The 17,087-nt window shown below is 43.3% G+C and overlaps 1 long non-coding RNA gene across 11 annotated transcripts in view; it reads left to right on the forward strand.

Annotated features, from left to right (window-relative positions):
* Positions 1–17,087, forward strand: part of LOC110524410 (uncharacterized) — a 100,766-nt gene that overhangs the window by 43,740 nt on the left and 39,939 nt on the right. For 4 of the 11 annotated variants that reach the window (XR_016496263.1, XR_016496266.1, XR_016496259.1 and 1 more), the window contains exon 1: positions 3,112–3,323. The exons of 1 other annotated variant lie outside the window; for it this stretch is intronic. This is a non-coding gene — a long non-coding RNA (uncharacterized LOC110524410). Of the gene's footprint in view, positions 1–2,182; positions 2,313–3,086; positions 3,324–17,087 lie in introns of those variants that run through there. 6 more of the 11 variants (XR_002473584.3, XR_005051835.2, XR_016496260.1 and 3 more) reach the window with 5 other exon arrangements.

The raw sequence follows: 17,087 nt of genomic DNA on the forward strand, positions 1-17,087 counted from the left end.
AGGCTCCGTCATGGATGTTGCACCCACACAAACCACACCAAAATGGTAAAACGCATATGTATAAATGACAAATATTCTATATTTATTGCAATGTCTTATTCATGTGTTATTTATTGTTTTGTTTTACCTTTCTCTGCTAAAGCTAATTTCATAAAAAACGGAGTAGAGAGAAAATAAAATGATATGTCTGAACGTTTTTACTATGTGTTGCTGTGGATGTTGTGGCAGGAAGCGATCGATGCTGAGAGACGTAGTGAGAGCCCAGGTTGTGTTTACGCCAGGCCTGATGTGTGATAGATGGTGTGTAAAGGCTGAGATGTTCCTGACCTTGTGTGTCCAACTGTCCATCACTGCTTTGTTCAGTATTCTGGTCGATCAGTGGCTCTGACCTGAGGACCACAACACACAGGATCAGACAGCCAAGACTGTTGAACTGAAAATGTTATCTTTCAATTTGGTTTGACTCCACTAGATTTATTTGGTTTTTGGGCCACATGTATCCCTGATTTAAACCCTATTTCATTTTAAAATGTTACCAATTATATCAAGACATACAGTAAAGGAATCAAGCCTGTGTGTATGAAAGAGGAAGAGGGAAGGAGAAAGGAGAGAGAATGGAAGTGTGTGTGTGGAGATGTCTTCATTGCGAACTACAGTATGCCTCAATATGTAACACTGAAGTGTAATCATAGACATTGTGGAATATTTCCATGGTAACATGAAACGAGTAGCAATTTGGGTTCAGTAGCTAAGGATAGAGTCATTATCCTGACCTGATGCTGAGCCACCTATTTAAGTATTCATACCATGAATGAACAATTAAACCCAACAGATTGTTACCAAGTGGAGGAAAACAGCATGGTGCCAATATCTACACCCTTTGCTTCCCTTCTCCTGTTATCAATTTGTTTATATCAATTTGAGAGTTCCCTACAGCGGTTCATTAATAAAACGTGGCTGACGCATCATGTATCTAGGAATTGAAATCAAACAAATCAAAAGAATTAGGATGAAGTATGTTCCGTTCTGTTTGAGTAGGGAATAACTGTATGTCAAATTCTAGAGATAACATTGGGTTCGGTTGTAAACAATATTTACCTATTACATATTATGTTCATACATTAGGGCGTTATGTCTGGAGCAACATGCTTAAACACTGGTCTGTTTGACAGAGAAGCTTCTCTCTAACTGGGGTCCTTGAATAGAGGACTCTACTCCTCCAAAGTTGATGTCTTCTTGGTTGGGTCCCATCTGCTCTGATTGAGAGGCTGTGAAAAGGAAAAGGGGGGTTTGAGGATTGTGCTTCCATACAAAGAGGAGAGGCGAGCCCTGGCCCCTGTTGGCAGCTGAGTGTTCTGGGCTGGGGCTGCCTGCATCACTGGCCCCCAGACATCCTCCTCCTCAGCCCCCCTCCATCCCTACTTTCTCCTTTCTTTACTCTCAGGCCATTCAGGATGCTCAGAGATGGGGGGTATGTGCTATGTAGACCATCAGGGGCAAAAAATAATTGCTTAAGCATAATAAGTCACTGTCACTGCATTGGATAGTGCATGGTTAGGTGTAGTAGATGTATTAATGAGAGGAGGGCTCCTGATGTATTTCACTGTTCTATTTGACTGATCTTGATGAAACACAGTGAGCACTGGATGCATGAAAAGGTGACTCAACCAAGCAAAGATTTGATAAGCAACTGTGCTGCTTCTATTTGGTCTGTTTATTTGGATGCAGAGAATGCACTGTGCTTATCTGAAAAGCTTCGCTACATAGAATCTCCCCCTCCCCAAGGTCACTTGAAGCAGTGTCCCAGCTCTTATTCAGATATGGCTTATCTGTTTTTTCACAAGCCTTCTGTTTTCAATGCAAAGAATAGGCCTTTCCGGAGAATGGCCGTCCGGCATGGTACCATCCCTCATTCAAGGCCCTTTGTGCTCCCCCATTTAAAGAAGCTGTCAAGTTCTCTGTGCAGTTGGCAGGGAAGGCCAAATCTACAGTGCCCCAGAAGTGGCAAAAAGGAAACTTTTTTGTTTGCCTGCCATCGTGAGGACTGAGTGAAGGAGGGATTTTAGCAACATGTAATTTACTCTTGGGGCTTTTTACTGTACATAGCTTTAGAGATGGTAATTTCTCCCTTTTTTGTTGTGAAAAGATAACCATCAATCAGTTGTCAATTGGTCAATTGCAGAAGTGGTGAAAAGAAAGGGGTTGAACGATCCCTTCTCTCTGGCTACCCTAGAGGATTCAGGAGCCCTGGAAAAACATGGCAGCTGGAGCAGAGCAGGGAGTGGATCAGTCACACAGGTACAGCAGCCATGGTAAGATCTCTCATCAGCCTTTTGCTCTTCACCTGCCTCTGTGGTTTTAACTTGGAATAATTCATACCTGTTTGAATATATGTTTCACAACTGTAATGTTGATGTTAAATTATCAAACAATTAAAGGTTCATTTGGGTTATTATGTAAATGCCTGTGCAAATATACTTTATTATTATTACTCAAATTATATTACAATTAAAATGCACATTGGTGCCAATGTTTCTGTATTTTTCCTGAAACATATTTCACATAAAAACACATTGTTTGGGTTGGGGGGGAGTGCAGTTTTGCACATTGATTTGTTCAATTGTAAATTGTACTGTAACAAACACTCTTTTTTTATAGCAGTATAGTATTTTGTGATAGTCATCATTTTGAAAGCAAGCTAAGACTGGCTTATGTAGAAGTGTCTATTCAGGTCTGTTTCCAAGCGGAGCAGATCTGTAGTGTAAAGCCCGTCTGAATCTCAACAACAACAAAAATCTTGTGAAGGGTGCAGCAATGTGAAAACATCCTGACACCCCCGCACCCCCAGTCCAGTTACACCGATATTGATTTTGGTTTACGTCTGCTCCGTCCACCGCTCAATGAAAAGGATTACAGGCCTGCGAAAGGATGAGATATTATCAGTTTGTAATCCAGCCCATGGTTTCCTAGCTACCGTATTGTCTATTCTGTCCCGCTATGTGAAAAATGTTGAATATCAACAATGGGTTTCGGTGCTGTATTGTTGAGTTTTGTATGAACTAATCTTGCTTCACTAAAAAAGACCTACAGCTTGGACAAAAGTCTATAGCCAGTGCATTCCTAGCTCCCCTTACACTAAAGCAGGCTGAGGCAGAGGGGAAGACATGTTAGTCTTGTGCTCTTCTAGTTGCTAAAGCGCAGAGCTGCCGGGCTGTGGGAGTCATGAGGCGGCCTTGCTTCACTCAATATGGGCTCTGGGCTTAGGGGGAGACCACCATGGATGTGTCTGCAGGTCTAGGCCCTAAGAGCAGTGCGGGGAAAAGGTAAGCTGACTGCTACTACACAGCTGTTTCTCCTCTTGTATGCTGGTCTCTCTCTTCCTTTCTCCCTTTCCCTCTCTTTCTGCTTCTCCCTCTTTCTTTCTTTCTTTCTTTCTTTCTTTCTTTCTTTCTTTCTTTCTTTCTTTCTTTCTTTCTTTCTTTCTTTCTTTCTTTCTGGATCTTTGACCCTGTGAGGAAATTTGTGCTCAGGTGCAAATGTATGTATGGAGTGTGTGGAACGACTAAAGACGAGCATGCTGGCTGTTTTGATTTGGAATGCAGACGATCAATAACCATACCTCCTGTGTTGGTGCAGGTCTGGGCAGAGTCGGGTAAGAGCAGCTCGTGGCAGGCAGGGTGTGTGGGTCTGTGTTACAGTATGTGCTCTCTCTTGCTCAGTTACTTCACTGCTGTTTGTAGACTAGACTAGCACCTGGAGGGGGCGAGGGCGAGAGGGCTGGTCTATGCTGGTACCTTTTTCCTTTTGGATTGCAGGTGCTCTGTGCCTGCACCAGCACACATGTAAAATAGTTATGTCTCTCGCTGCACATTAATTTAAGTCAAACAGACGTAATGTTACTTATTTATTTATTTATCCTTTCTTCAGCTGATAGTATGCAGAGTGACAGACCGTAGCCAGCCTGCCTGAATGGGGGTGGGCCACTTCTCACTTAGATGACACGAGGGAAGGTCTAATCGAACATGCAGCTTAAAATCATTTGTTGAAGCAAAAGACAGACTGAATTGCAGTTCCTCGGAAATCAAATTAATATAGTACATTTTTCGTATTATATGATGTGGTTATTACTGTGGTTTTGGGTATTGTTTATATATGACTGATGTACGTATTACTTGTCAGTTATTAGTGTTTTTCTAACCACATCAAAGTAAATTTTGTGAGAGGATTGAGAGTATTGCGGTGTAAGCGTGTCATTCTAGTCATTCTAAATGGTGGTGTGTCAGTGTGGGGTGGAGGAAAGGAGAGGTGTAAGGAGGATGTATGTTTGAAGTAGGGTGGTGGTGGGATAGAAGGGAGGCTTGGTTCTCCTCTCGGTTGTGCTCGCTGGAGAGTGGGCTTCAGTGGAGTCGGCATCCCCCCCCCCCCCCCCCCCCCCCACACACACACACACACACACAGATGTGTGACTCACTTCCTTGAGTCATTTTCAATCCCCTGCCCCGTACGGTGCTGGAGCATGAAGTTTTCCCCTTCCTTGCCCATCATTGTCAGACAATTATAGGGTGGAATTGAACTGGAAAATCTGGTACAATCTAGCAATTAGTACAAAGGGTTTCCAGTGTAGTGTAAAGGATGCAGGAGCCCTTGCGGCTTGGAAAAATGGCCCTGACTGGGCACGGACAGTGTATTTTAGTGCTGCTTGGATACACCGTAAAGATGCTGCCTCCTACCCCTTCAGGTCTGAGCAGCAGAGTACCACATTACAGGGCTCCTTTCTTAGGACTCCTTTGTGTATGTGTGTATTTTTTTCCTGCCTCTGTCTCTTCATCATCCATTTCAGCCATTATGTGCACTCAGTGAGAGTACATGCTAACAGAAGACCAAGTTGTCGGCAGTGCAAGCAAGTGACATTTTTAAAAGAGAATAACTGTTAATGTGGTCCGGTGATGGTAAGCCTGGTGGACAGTGGATGTGCTCTCCATTATGTTCCACGTATGTTTCGGTCCAAAAAGCACATCTGTTTCCATGCCTGGTGTTTTAGGGTGGACATTAAGTTGCTAATGGGGACTGATGGGTGTAGTGGAGGGAGATGAGTAGTTATGAAAACATATGGCTGCTGGCAACAGCTCCACTCACTCAAACTTTTCAACTCTAAAAGCAGCAGAAGTGGATTTGGTGCTACATTACTATTAACCCATAGCACTGCAGCATTTTTTGTTTTCATATAGGCTATGACAATTTCTAAGCATTTTCCAATCAAGACGACACGTGTTTTAAACAGATGCACTGTGTCAATAAACCAGTCGGCTATCAACATCATACACTGTGATTTAATTCTGTGGCTTATTATACAGATACGCTTGGCTTCAACAAATATTATTGTTATGTTTAATGTAGTTACTATTGCAGTTATTCTTTTATTATGGTAATTCAAGGGTATTACGTTCTTAGGTTCTGGAGTTTAGGAATTTCTAGTCAGTTGTTTTCTGATTCAGAATCTCAGCGGTGCTTTTGATCAGCTTTAACATGTTACAGATCCACTTTGATCACGGGAATTGAGTTTACTGGCAAGGAGACATCAAAACAACTTTACTAATCTTGTGTACATGCCAAGCCTTTTGAGGTCTTGTGAAAAGAAAAGGCCTTCCTTTTGGGCACGTTTGTAGTCATTTATGCTGAAGTAGCAAGCAACTCTTCCCCAGTTGGGATAGAAAATATTTTCAGGTATTTTGTTTACCTGGGTTGTATCGCACGCTCTTATATCAAACGATGGCTAAAAAGTTGAGACTGCTGTGAGTAACTTTGTGCTGTCCATGATGACAGTCTGATGAAGAGTTACACACGGATGACTGACTATCTGCCCTACAGCCGACTAGCTACTCCAGTGCTAATGAAGGTAGTGGCATGTCAGAAAACAATGGGTGCAGGCTGGGCAGCCTCACTCATGCTCTGTGTGCTGCTTGCATGCCCCTCATCCAGGAAGCCCCCCAGCCCACCCTCTCCTCTCTCCTTCCTCTCCTCTCGCCGGGCGCAGCTCTCCTCATCCAGTCCTAGCCTCGCAGGAGCTGCTGCCTTTTGTTTTCTGCAGCTTTGTGTTCATCCTCCTCACACTCTTCTCTCCTCTTAAGCCCCGCTGAACTGAGACTGCCAAATTAGCTATTCAATAAGTGCAATTTGCGGTGGGGCTTTTTGTGATGGGAACATCTATCCTCGAGGTTGAGAGCGCAAATCCCCCTCATTGCGTCGCGCTCCTCTCCCTCTCTGGACAGGCAGAGAGAAAATCTAATCTCCAGCAGCGGCTCTGACCCTGGCTCACACCGGCCATCGGCAGCTTCCGACAGCCGCCACATCCCAACAAGGAATTTACTCTACATTAACATTGGAGGAATTAAGCCTCTTTCCCCCCTCAGTCCACAAAGAGCACCACAGCAGCCTCTCCACATGAAGCGCCAAATGCTCGTGTGATGTCTGATCTCGCAGATCAGTGAATCGCTATCACAATTGTTGTAAAACTAATCATGGAAGTGTGTGCTCCTGGAAGAAAGTAGGGCGATCCATGTACAGTCAAAACAACTTGTCCAAGCGGAAATGTGTGCCATTTATGTTTTTTTCACGGTTTAGTTTCCAAACCTAAATACATGTGACTGGTAAAGTTGACAAATAAAACAATTTCCTCAGTTTGGACTAGTTTCCATTTCATGCTGGGAATGTCAGAGAGGGGATTGTTTTTCCCGGTAGTGGACAATACAGTGTTTAGACATGATCTGTATGTGGGAGACCTGCACACCCAGCCAGCCAGGCCCAGCAGCTCATGGGCGTCATAGGAATTCAGCTTGCATGTTGGACAGTACTTGAAACTGTTCCCTGTTCAAAAACGGGATATGAGGGAAATAAGATTAGAGGGAAATCAAATGGCCAGTTAGATGAACAATAATAGTTTTTGAATAGCAGATTTTGTCTGCCGCTATCTGTACTGAGATAACACAGATGATTGAAATGTGGGATTTTACTGTCAGTGTAAATCTCTTTCAATATGCAGAAAGTCAAACACACTGTGATGTGTGTGTTTGTGTGCTTGAGTGTGTGCATGCATCTGTCTACCTGCCTTTGTGCGTGTGTGTGTGTGTGTGTGTGTGTGTGTGTGTGTGTGTGTGTGTGGGTATGCATGACTGTTGGTGTGCTATGCTGCATGTTGGATTACTGAGATTCCTGGACAGTCCAGAGGGAGCCTTGTAGTTCTGTCCGGCCTGTCCCCAGGGGATGGATGGCAGGCAAGAAGACCAGACAGGGTGTTCCCATAGACTGGAGGTCAACAGCAGGGAGGACACTTCTCCTTTCCCACATGGAAAAAGGGTGGCTGTGCTGCTCACATCACAAAGGGCTGGACTGTCTCAAAATAAAGATCAATGGCTTTTCAATTTTCAACTTCTGATGGAGTTTTGGGGAATTTCAGCTGGGTCAGATCTTTCCCATGGTTGGAGAGACATAAGGGAATAACATTTTTACGAGCTATTCAGCTGTTTTGCAGTTGCCTCCTCAAAATGAAATATTTTGTTTAATTCTTTTATACCACGTCATAATTGTCAATTTGGATGATATTAAGCCAGTCAATGAAACACGTTACAGTGGGACTGTAGTTCGGACCGCTGTGGATTGAAAAGGCGTGGAAGACCTCTGCTGTCACCATCTCTTATAGAAACCTATGTATGGCTTGAGGGTGTCAGGTGTCATTGGCTGTGTGCTGATATGTGTGGTGGAGAAGATGTGGTGCAGAGCTGAAAAGAGTCTTATTAGCCCACAGAACACACTATCCCACCACCAGCCCTCTCTCTGGGGACAGATGAGTCTCCACCTCTCACATGCTGGGGCCAGAGGAGTCTCCACCACTAACAGACTGGGGCCAGAGGGGTCTCCACCACTCACAGTCTGGGGCCAGAGGAGTCTCCACCACTCACATACTGGGGCCAGAGGAGTCTCCATCACTTACAGACTGGAGCCAGAAGAGTCTCCACAACTCACAGACTGGGGACAGAGGAGTCTCCCACTCACAGACTGGGGCCAGAGGAGTCTCCACCACTCACAGACTGGGGCCAGAGGAGTCTTCATCACTCACAGACTGGGGCCAGAGGGGTCTCCAACACTCACAGTCTGGGGCCAGAAGAGTCTCCACCACTCACAGCCTGGGGCTAGAAAAGTCTCCACCACTCACAGACTGGGGCCAGAAAAGTCTCCACCACTCACAGACTGGGGCTAGAAAAGTCTCCACCACTCACAGTCTGGGGCCAGATGAGTCTCCACCTCTCACATGCTGGGGCCAGAGAGGTCTCTACCACTCACAGTCTGGGGCCAGAGGAGTCTCCACCACTCACAGACTGGGGCCAGAGGAGTCTCCATCACTTACAGACTGGAGCCAGAAGAGTCTCCACAACTCACAGACTGGGGACAGAGGAGTCTCCCACTCACAGACTGGGGCCAGAGGAGTCTCCACCACTCACAGACTGGGGCCAGAGGAGTCTTCATCACTCACAGACTGGGGCCAGAGGGGTCTCCAACACTCACAGTCTGGGGCCAGAAGAGTCTCCACCACTCACAGACTGGGGCCAGAAGAGTCTCCACCACTCACAGACTGGGACCAGAGGAGTCTCCATCACTTACAGACTGGAGCCAGAAGAGTCTCCACAACTCACAGACTGGGGACAGAGGAGGCTCCCACTCACAGACTGGGGCCAGAGGAGTCTCCACCACTCACAGACTGGGGCCAGAGGAGTCTTCATCACTCACAGACTGGGGCCAGAGGGGTCTCCAACACTCACAGTCTGGGGCCAGAAGAGTCTCCACCACTCACAGACTGGGGCTAGATAAGTCTCCACCACTCACAGACTGGGTCCAGAAAAGTCTCCACCACTCACAGACTGGGGCCAGAGAGGACTCCACCCCTCACTGTCTGGGGCCAGAGGAGTCTCCACCACTCACAGACTGGGGCCAGAAGAGTCTCCACCACTCACAGACTGGGGCCAGAAGAGTCTCCACCACTCACAGACTGGGGCCAGAAGAGTCTCCACCACCTACAGTCTGGGGGCAGAGAGGTCTCCACCCCTCACAGTCTGGGGCCAGAGGAGTCTCCACCACTCACAGATTGGGACCAGAAGAGTCTCCACCACTCACAGACTGGGGCCAGAAAAGTCTCCACCACTCACAGACAGGGGCCAGAAGAGTCTCCACCACTCACAGACTGGGACCAGAAGAGTCTCCACCACTCACAGACTGGGGCCAGAAAAGTCTCCACCACTCACAGACTGGGGCCAGAAGAGTCTCCACCACTCACAGACTGGGGCCAGAAGAGTCTCCACCACTCACAGTCTGGGGGCAGAGAGGTCTCCACCCCTCACAGTCTGGGGCCAGATGAGTCTCCACCTCTCACAATGGGTCCATAGGAGTCTCCACCACTCACAAACTGGGACCAGAGGAGTCTCCATCTACCGCAGGCTGGTAAGAAGTAAAGCCACCGTGGGGCGCTGAGAAAACGAGAGCAATTACCACCACAAAAACACGGTTATTTGGATATTGAATGGAAGTCAGTGAGGTGCAGGCAGGGGCTAAGATACGGAGCTCAATATTACAAATGAAAAGGCAAAGGGGAGGCTGGCTTGCTTGACTGAGACTGGCCCCCTGACTGTGGAGAAGACCTGGCCACCCTTACCTCTGACATGGTTCCATCTGATATCATGTAAACCCATAGTAATGTCACATTGTCATTGCTAAATGGAAACATTGTTGAAAATTTGTAATGGATAGTTGAAATCACAAGGCACATCTAGTGTGAATCAAAGGATACAAAAAAACTTTTTTAAAGTTAGCTATTAGGATAAGTAATTACCCTAGTCTCTATTATAGGTAAATTCTCTCTCCTGTATAGAGTGAAAATTATTTAATTTGGGTACAGATGTGATTTATTGCCTCATTTGAGTTGGCTGAAAATGACAGGAAACGGTAGCAAGTCACAGCTCGCACTTGACGTTCATGAAGCAGTGATTGTGTATCCAGCTGAATCGAAAATCAATCTGCTTCTACATCTGCCATCTTGAGGGTTAAGGGACACAGATGGCCCCATCGCTGGCATCCCACCAAAGCCTGGTGTTAATCGGATGCCAAGGCTGAAGAGGGAAAGTTTGAATCCTCCCTCATTCCTTCGTTAAGATCTCAGGTCCCTCTGCCACCAGATGTGACAGATCTCATGTTGTTGCAATCTGTGTTTAATCACGCATCATTGACAAATGTGACGCTCCTATGGAAGGGCTGAATAGGAAATTAAAGCATTTTAGATAACGTTCATAATTGACTAAATCGTTTAAGCCTCCAGATCACATGTATAATCTCTGCCTCACATGACCGTGCTGAAACGGAGTGCCGTGTTTGATCATTAATGATTTGGATACTTTAAACACTAATCACATTTCCAGTTAAGTTTGTTTTGGGTCTTTGGTTCAGAGCGATGCTCCCTCAAGACTTGACTGGGAAAATAGAATGTTGACCATGACAGTCCATCTTTGGGCTTAATTCCATTTAAGTGATAATTGGTCTTTCAGAATTCATCTCTTGGCGATGATGATAAACTCTGAGGGCCAGTCAGTCTATGTCCATCCACTTTTCTCTCTACACTCTGCAGTAAATGATATACTTTCTGCTGTAAATAAGGGACTAGTTCCCCATTGAAATGTGAAAGCATATTAGTGTTATCCATCCCCTTCAGGGTATTGGGCTTTTATGACCCCAGATCGTCACTGTTGATAATATTAAGTGGAATTTTCCTCTCATATCAGTCATAAAGTGGCTCTAAATGCTAACACGTATGAATATGGAAATATTGTGTATGGAAATCTCCTATTTTACAAAAAGAAAGGCTAATCCTCAAAGATCTTGAACTTAAAATTCATCTCATTGGAGCACCCTGCTTGGTCCCCATTTCTTTCCTTCAAAAGATAGATATGATGAAAATTATAAGACTCGAGTTTGATCTTAAATGAATTCTACTCAGGGTATAAGGAGCACCTTCACTGCTACAGTAGGTGTTTTCTCTCTGTTTATGTGCTCCAGTAGCAGGGACTTATGAATGAATAGAGCTCAAAGTTTAGGTTTTCAGTCTATAGCAATTCCGCCATGATCTGTACCGTGTACCATGTCTTGCCAGTGGTGTTCCAGCACTGCACACACTCTTTATCACATATCATTATTTAGAACTGAATGATTAATAAGAATGATTATGATTGAGAACCATTGGATGAAAATAATACCATATACACTGACTGCATGAAACATACATTCCAATACATAGACATAGACTGACCAAGTGAAAGCTATGATCCCTTATTGATGTCACTTGTTAAATCCACTTCAATCAGTGTAGATGAAGGGGAGGAGACAGGTTTAAGAAGGATTGTTAAGCCTTGAGACAATTGAGACATGAATTGTGTATGTGTACCATTCAGAGGGTGAATGGGCAAGACAAAATATTGAGTAGGTGCCAGGCGCACCGTGTCAAGAACGGCAATGCTGCTGGGTTTTTCACGCTCAACAGTTTCCCGTGTGTATCAAGAATGGTCCACCACCCAAAGGACATCCAGCCAACTTGACACAACTGTAGGAAGCATTGGAGTCAACATGGGCCAGCATCCCTGTGGAACGCTTTCGACACCTTGTAGAGTCCATGCCCTGACAAATTGAGGCTGTTCTGAGGGCAACTCTTCTGACTGAGCGCAACTCAATATTATGAAGGTGTTCTTAATGTTTTGTACACTCACTGTATGTTCTGCGTAGGCGACACAAAACTATTTTTCACAGTGCAATGTGGCTTGTTGTTTATTTACTCCAACACTCTTTTAATCTGCAACTCGCTTTAGTCCTCTCTATCTGTTACCTCTTTATGGAGCTCAAAGCTTTTCATCTTTCGGGATTTTGTCAATGGATTAATTAGTTTACAAACACAGTGTGTGGTTATACAAAATTCATCAGGCAGAAACGATAGCTTCTCCCGTGGGAGGTAAATCAGCAAAGTTATTATTTATTTTATTCTTATCTGGTAATTTAATTGCTGCTATTGTCTCATTAGGAGGAGGCACTAATGAATGATAAGAGAAGTTGAAGTGAAATTGTAAGTTTTTGCTCAGTTTGCTTTGAAAGGTCTCAGTTTGAAGACAGGCTTTTATCAGATCTCTGCTGGTGCAAGAACTGAAAGCACTGTTAAACAGTAAAGACAATATTTGCCAAATGCTGCCTTTGCTGTTTTACAGATAATTCTCAAATGCCTCTGCAAATTATCAAAATTTAATTAGCAATATAAATGCCAGAAGGAGCACATTATGTGCAATTGTCTTGCTATCTTTCCAGAAATGAGTCTTTGAAAATGAATTTGCTGTATTAATCATCTTCAAAATATTTTTGATCACTGAATTAATAGTTTCCATTCTGTGTTTTTTTTAAGGTATTCATTGACATAGGTGATTGCCTCTTAATTACCAGTGCAACCTCCTCCTATTCACTCCTATTAATTCATGTTTTCTGGCACAGTCCCAAAAGGCAGCCTTGCCCTATATCTTCTAATTACTTCTGTAATTGAATTTGCTCACTGTTTCTGGGCTATTTTTTTGAAGTGCCTGTTTGTTCCGAGGGTTTATTGTGTCTTTGTGTGACAGCCTTCTGCAGACAGAACATGCATAGCCCTCTTTTCTCATTTCTCATTAATTTTCCAGAGCTCTAGTTCCCCCCCCCTCTCTCTCTCTCTTTCTTTCTTTATTTCTTTCTTTCTTTCTTTATTACTTGCACCTTCCAACACCAGACATATGATGGTTTGTGAAACAGGAGGGAAATTAATTAATTAGGAATGGGGAAACAATTACCCTGACTTCCTCTCATCCAGTTATTAGTACTGTATAACCTCCCCAGATTTGTGAACCAACAAATCCTCCAAAATGTTTCTTTGTCACTGGAGACACTTATAGACTTCCGGTAGTCGCTCAGGGTTGGTAAATGGAAAGGCTTTATACTATTCCAGAAATGTGTCCACATAAAGCCATAAATCACATGAGTTACCTTGGGCCTTTCAGAGAAGAAGTGAAAATGATCAGGAATGGCTAGAGGAAATGTGAATGTAACCTTGATATGTTCAGACAGACACTCATGAGGAGCCTCTGCAAAGCTATGTGGACACTGTTCACTCAGTACATCAGCGATTCATTGAAATACATGTTGCATAACGATAGAAACTAACAGAAGGAGCATTGAGGATGCCAGAGGGCTGAGGGTCCAGCACAGCCCTTGTGTTGTGTCCCTGTGAGTGGGGCTGAGTAGACTCACCGACCGTCCCCTGTGCCTCTTATCTTCCTGGTCCTATTGAGGCCAGCCGACCGACCAACCGGCAGTCCCCTGATGGGCCTGGAGGGCTCATTGTCCTCGTGTCAGGGGCCATTATCCCATCGCTTCGTCCGAAGAAATTCTTCCCCAGGCCTGACAGTGTGTCTTTGAAAAAACTTTCCCTCACTCCTATTGATTTATCTTCCCATCCAGCTCCTATCTCGCCTGCCTTTTGTTTCCTTATCGTTGCTTCAGGTTATTATGTGCAAAGTATTGACAGGAGCAGGAGGCCGTGGTCGATGGAGAGCTAATACATCCGTAATCCCGCCTTTGTTACGGAGGAATGTTTCACTCGGGTCTCCGATGGGGAGAGAGGTGCAAAGCTGTTGATCCCTTTTTATTTGTTGGGAAGCCCATCCATCAATCAAACTGGAGACCATCTGACTGCTGAATGACATGGGGACTCGGCTGAAGAAATTTGATAACAGCAGTATTGTCAGAAGGCTCCCCCCTCACTCTCTTCGATAAGAAATACATTTGACTGGAGCAGATAAGCACATGAGGAGTAAAGCCTTTAAGAGAGTAGGTGACACAGATGCCACAAGAGTTTTTTTTTTCAAGAGCTTTGGTGTAAATTATACTTCTGGCAAACAACACAAGAAATACAGATTCACAGTGTGTTGTTTGTGATAGTGCTGGATATGCTTGGATTCTTTAATAAGGTTCACGATAGTACAGCAACCCCTATTGATACGTGGCATTTTGAGCAGAACTCTGGGAAGGTGAAAAGACTAATAGGCTTAGTGCTGTGCCACGTTGTCATGCTCTGTGAGAACCATTGTTCTGAATGGCACGAGTATAACAGTATGTTGTGTGTCTTACCAGCTACTATATAGAGGACATCCACTTAAAATCAAACTCTGCTCTGGAGTGGATTGTAATCCCCCCAAAAAACAACCAACAACATTATCATCACCGCCATCCAGAGTAGTCTCTCAGCCTGATTGATGGTAGAAGGGTTAAATCCATCACAGTTATTAATGCAGGCATGAGGTAGCCAGTAAGCTCCTTTGAATGGTATACTTTATTCAGGACTGAGTACCATTGATATATGGAGAAATTAGGTTTGTCTATTAGCTCTAATACAACATGTCCGATGTTAGGAATTATCAGGTGGGCTATACCAAGGCCATATAAATATTTTTTGTAGAATTCAATAGGGTTCGACAACAATGATTTGATTATATACAACACAAACGATGAAGTAATTAAAATAACACAATCTTTGTCTCAAATGGCATACAGTGCCTTCAGAAAGTATTCACACCCCTTTATCTTTTCTATATTTTGTTGTTACAGCCTGAATTTAAAATGGATTCAATTTAGGTTTTGTGTCACTGTCCTACACACACTACCTAATGCCAAAGTGGAATTATGTTTTTTAGAAATGTTTACTAATTAATTAGAAATGAAAAGCTGAAATGTCTTGAGTCAATAATTATTCAACCCTTTTGTTATGGCAAGCCTAAATACGTTCAGGAGCAAAAAAAATGTGCTTAACAAGTGAAATAAACTGCATGGACTTACTCTGTGTGCAATAATAGTGTTTAACATGATTTTTGAATGACTACCTCATCTCTGTACCCCCACACATACAAGGTCCCTCAGTCCAGCAGTGAATTTCAAACACAGAATAAACCACAAAGATCAGGGAGGTAGATGGGTAAAAAGAGACATTTAATATCCTTTGAACATGGTGTTAGTTATTAATTACAGTTTGTATTGTGTATCAATAAACCCAGTCACTACAAAGATACAGGCGTCCTTCCTAACTCAGTTGCCGGAGAGGAAGTAAACCATGAGGCCAATGGCGACTTTAAAACAGTTACAGAGTTTAATGGCTGTGATAGGAGGAAACTGAGGGTGGATCAACAACATTGTAATTATTCCACAACACTAACCTAATTGACAGAGGGAAAAGAAGGAAGCCCGTATAGAATAAAATCGTACAAAACATGCATCCTGTTCGCAACAAGGCACTAAAGCAATACTGTAAAAATGTGGCAAAGCAATTACATTTTGGTTCTGAATACAAAGTGTACTACACTCCATATTTTTAAGCATAGTGGTGGCTGCATCATGTTATGGGTAATCTTGTAATCGTTAAGGACTGGAATGTTTTTCAGGATGGAAAATAAATGAAATGGAGCTAAACATGGGCAAAATCCTAGAGAAAAACCTGGTTCAATCTGCTTTCCGCCAGACACCAGGAGATGAATTCACCTTTCAGCAGGACAATAATCTAAAACACAAGGCCAAAACCACACTGGAGTTGCATACCAAGAAAAAAAGGGAATTTTTACTAGTGGCCAATTTACAGTTTTGACATAAATCTGCTTGAAAATCTATTGCAAGACCTGAAAATGGTTGTCTAGCAATAATCAACAACCAATTTGACAGAGCTTGAAGAATTTTCAAAAGAATAATGGGCAAATGTTGCACAGTCCAGGTGTGGAAAGCTCTTAGAGACTTACCCAGAAAGAATCACAGCTGTAATCTATGCCAAAGGGGATTCTAACATGTATTGACTCATGGGGTTGAATACTTATCAAATCAACACATTTGTGATCGTGTTTTATTTTTCACATTTTTATTTTTATTCCACTTTGACATTACAAAGTATTTTGTGTAAATCATTTACCCCCCCAAAAATCTGAAATAAATCAATTTTAATCCCACATTGTAACACAACAAAATGTGAAAAGGTCAAGGGGTGTGAATACTTTTTGAAGGCAGTGTATATAAAATAGATTTGAAGAGAACACTCCCTGTGTATGATCATATCAAACATACAGTTTAGAAAACATAATCAAGGAGAGAGAAGAAGAGATTTTTGAATACATTTCTATTCTAGTTCAGAAAAGATTAGGCCAACATTTGCGCAACTGCACATTTTCCATTGTCCAAAAATAGGACAGTGACCTGTAAAAAGACTTCAGAAGAAAATATAAAGAAAGCCTGAAATTACCAGAGGGCAAGAACATGGAGGTTATTGTGACCCATGCATTAACACACTATATGATTAAGTTCGTTTTTGTGTTCATAATGACTAGAGGCTAAGGAATCAGGAGAGGGGGAAAAATCAATGTAAGTGTGCTGGAGATTAGCCTGACAAATTACATGCGCTCGGCTACTCCATTGTACAGTATGGCCTCTATATTCTAAAGATGACGCCACAAGATGGAGCTGCCAAATGGCATATGGACTCCAAGATCATTTTTTATTGATTTTGAACAAACATCAATGGGGGAATTGGGGGTAGTTGGGGGTAGTCCAGCGAGTCTGCATCTTGGATGTATGTCAGGTCCTGGCCCAAATGCCTGAGCAACAATGCCATGCCAGAGACAGACAGACAGCTGTCATTGTTCCTCTGTCCTGGCCTTTCACACTCCCAGACACACTCACTTAGAAACAGAGCTCTTTTTAAATGTACATTATTGCAGAGGCGGGTCTTGTATCTTGGTCGACTAGTCAGTTCATTACTACTAAAAGTATGGCAGATACTTTGACATTGTTCAAAATCCGCACCTGAAAAATCTCAAATGGTAACTAAATGTGTAATGTGCATATATTAAAGTAAAATGTTATTATCAAAAAGACTCACTTCAGCTGAAAACATTTTCAGAAACAACATGTAGCTAAGAATTGCCGTTTGAATTGAATGTCCGAAATGATATACT

Source organism: Oncorhynchus mykiss, chromosome 5 (assembly GCF_057628025.1).
Source record: "Oncorhynchus mykiss isolate SJ-2025 chromosome 5, ASM5762802v1, whole genome shotgun sequence".
Lineage (NCBI taxonomy): Eukaryota > Metazoa > Chordata > Actinopteri > Salmoniformes > Salmonidae > Oncorhynchus > Oncorhynchus mykiss.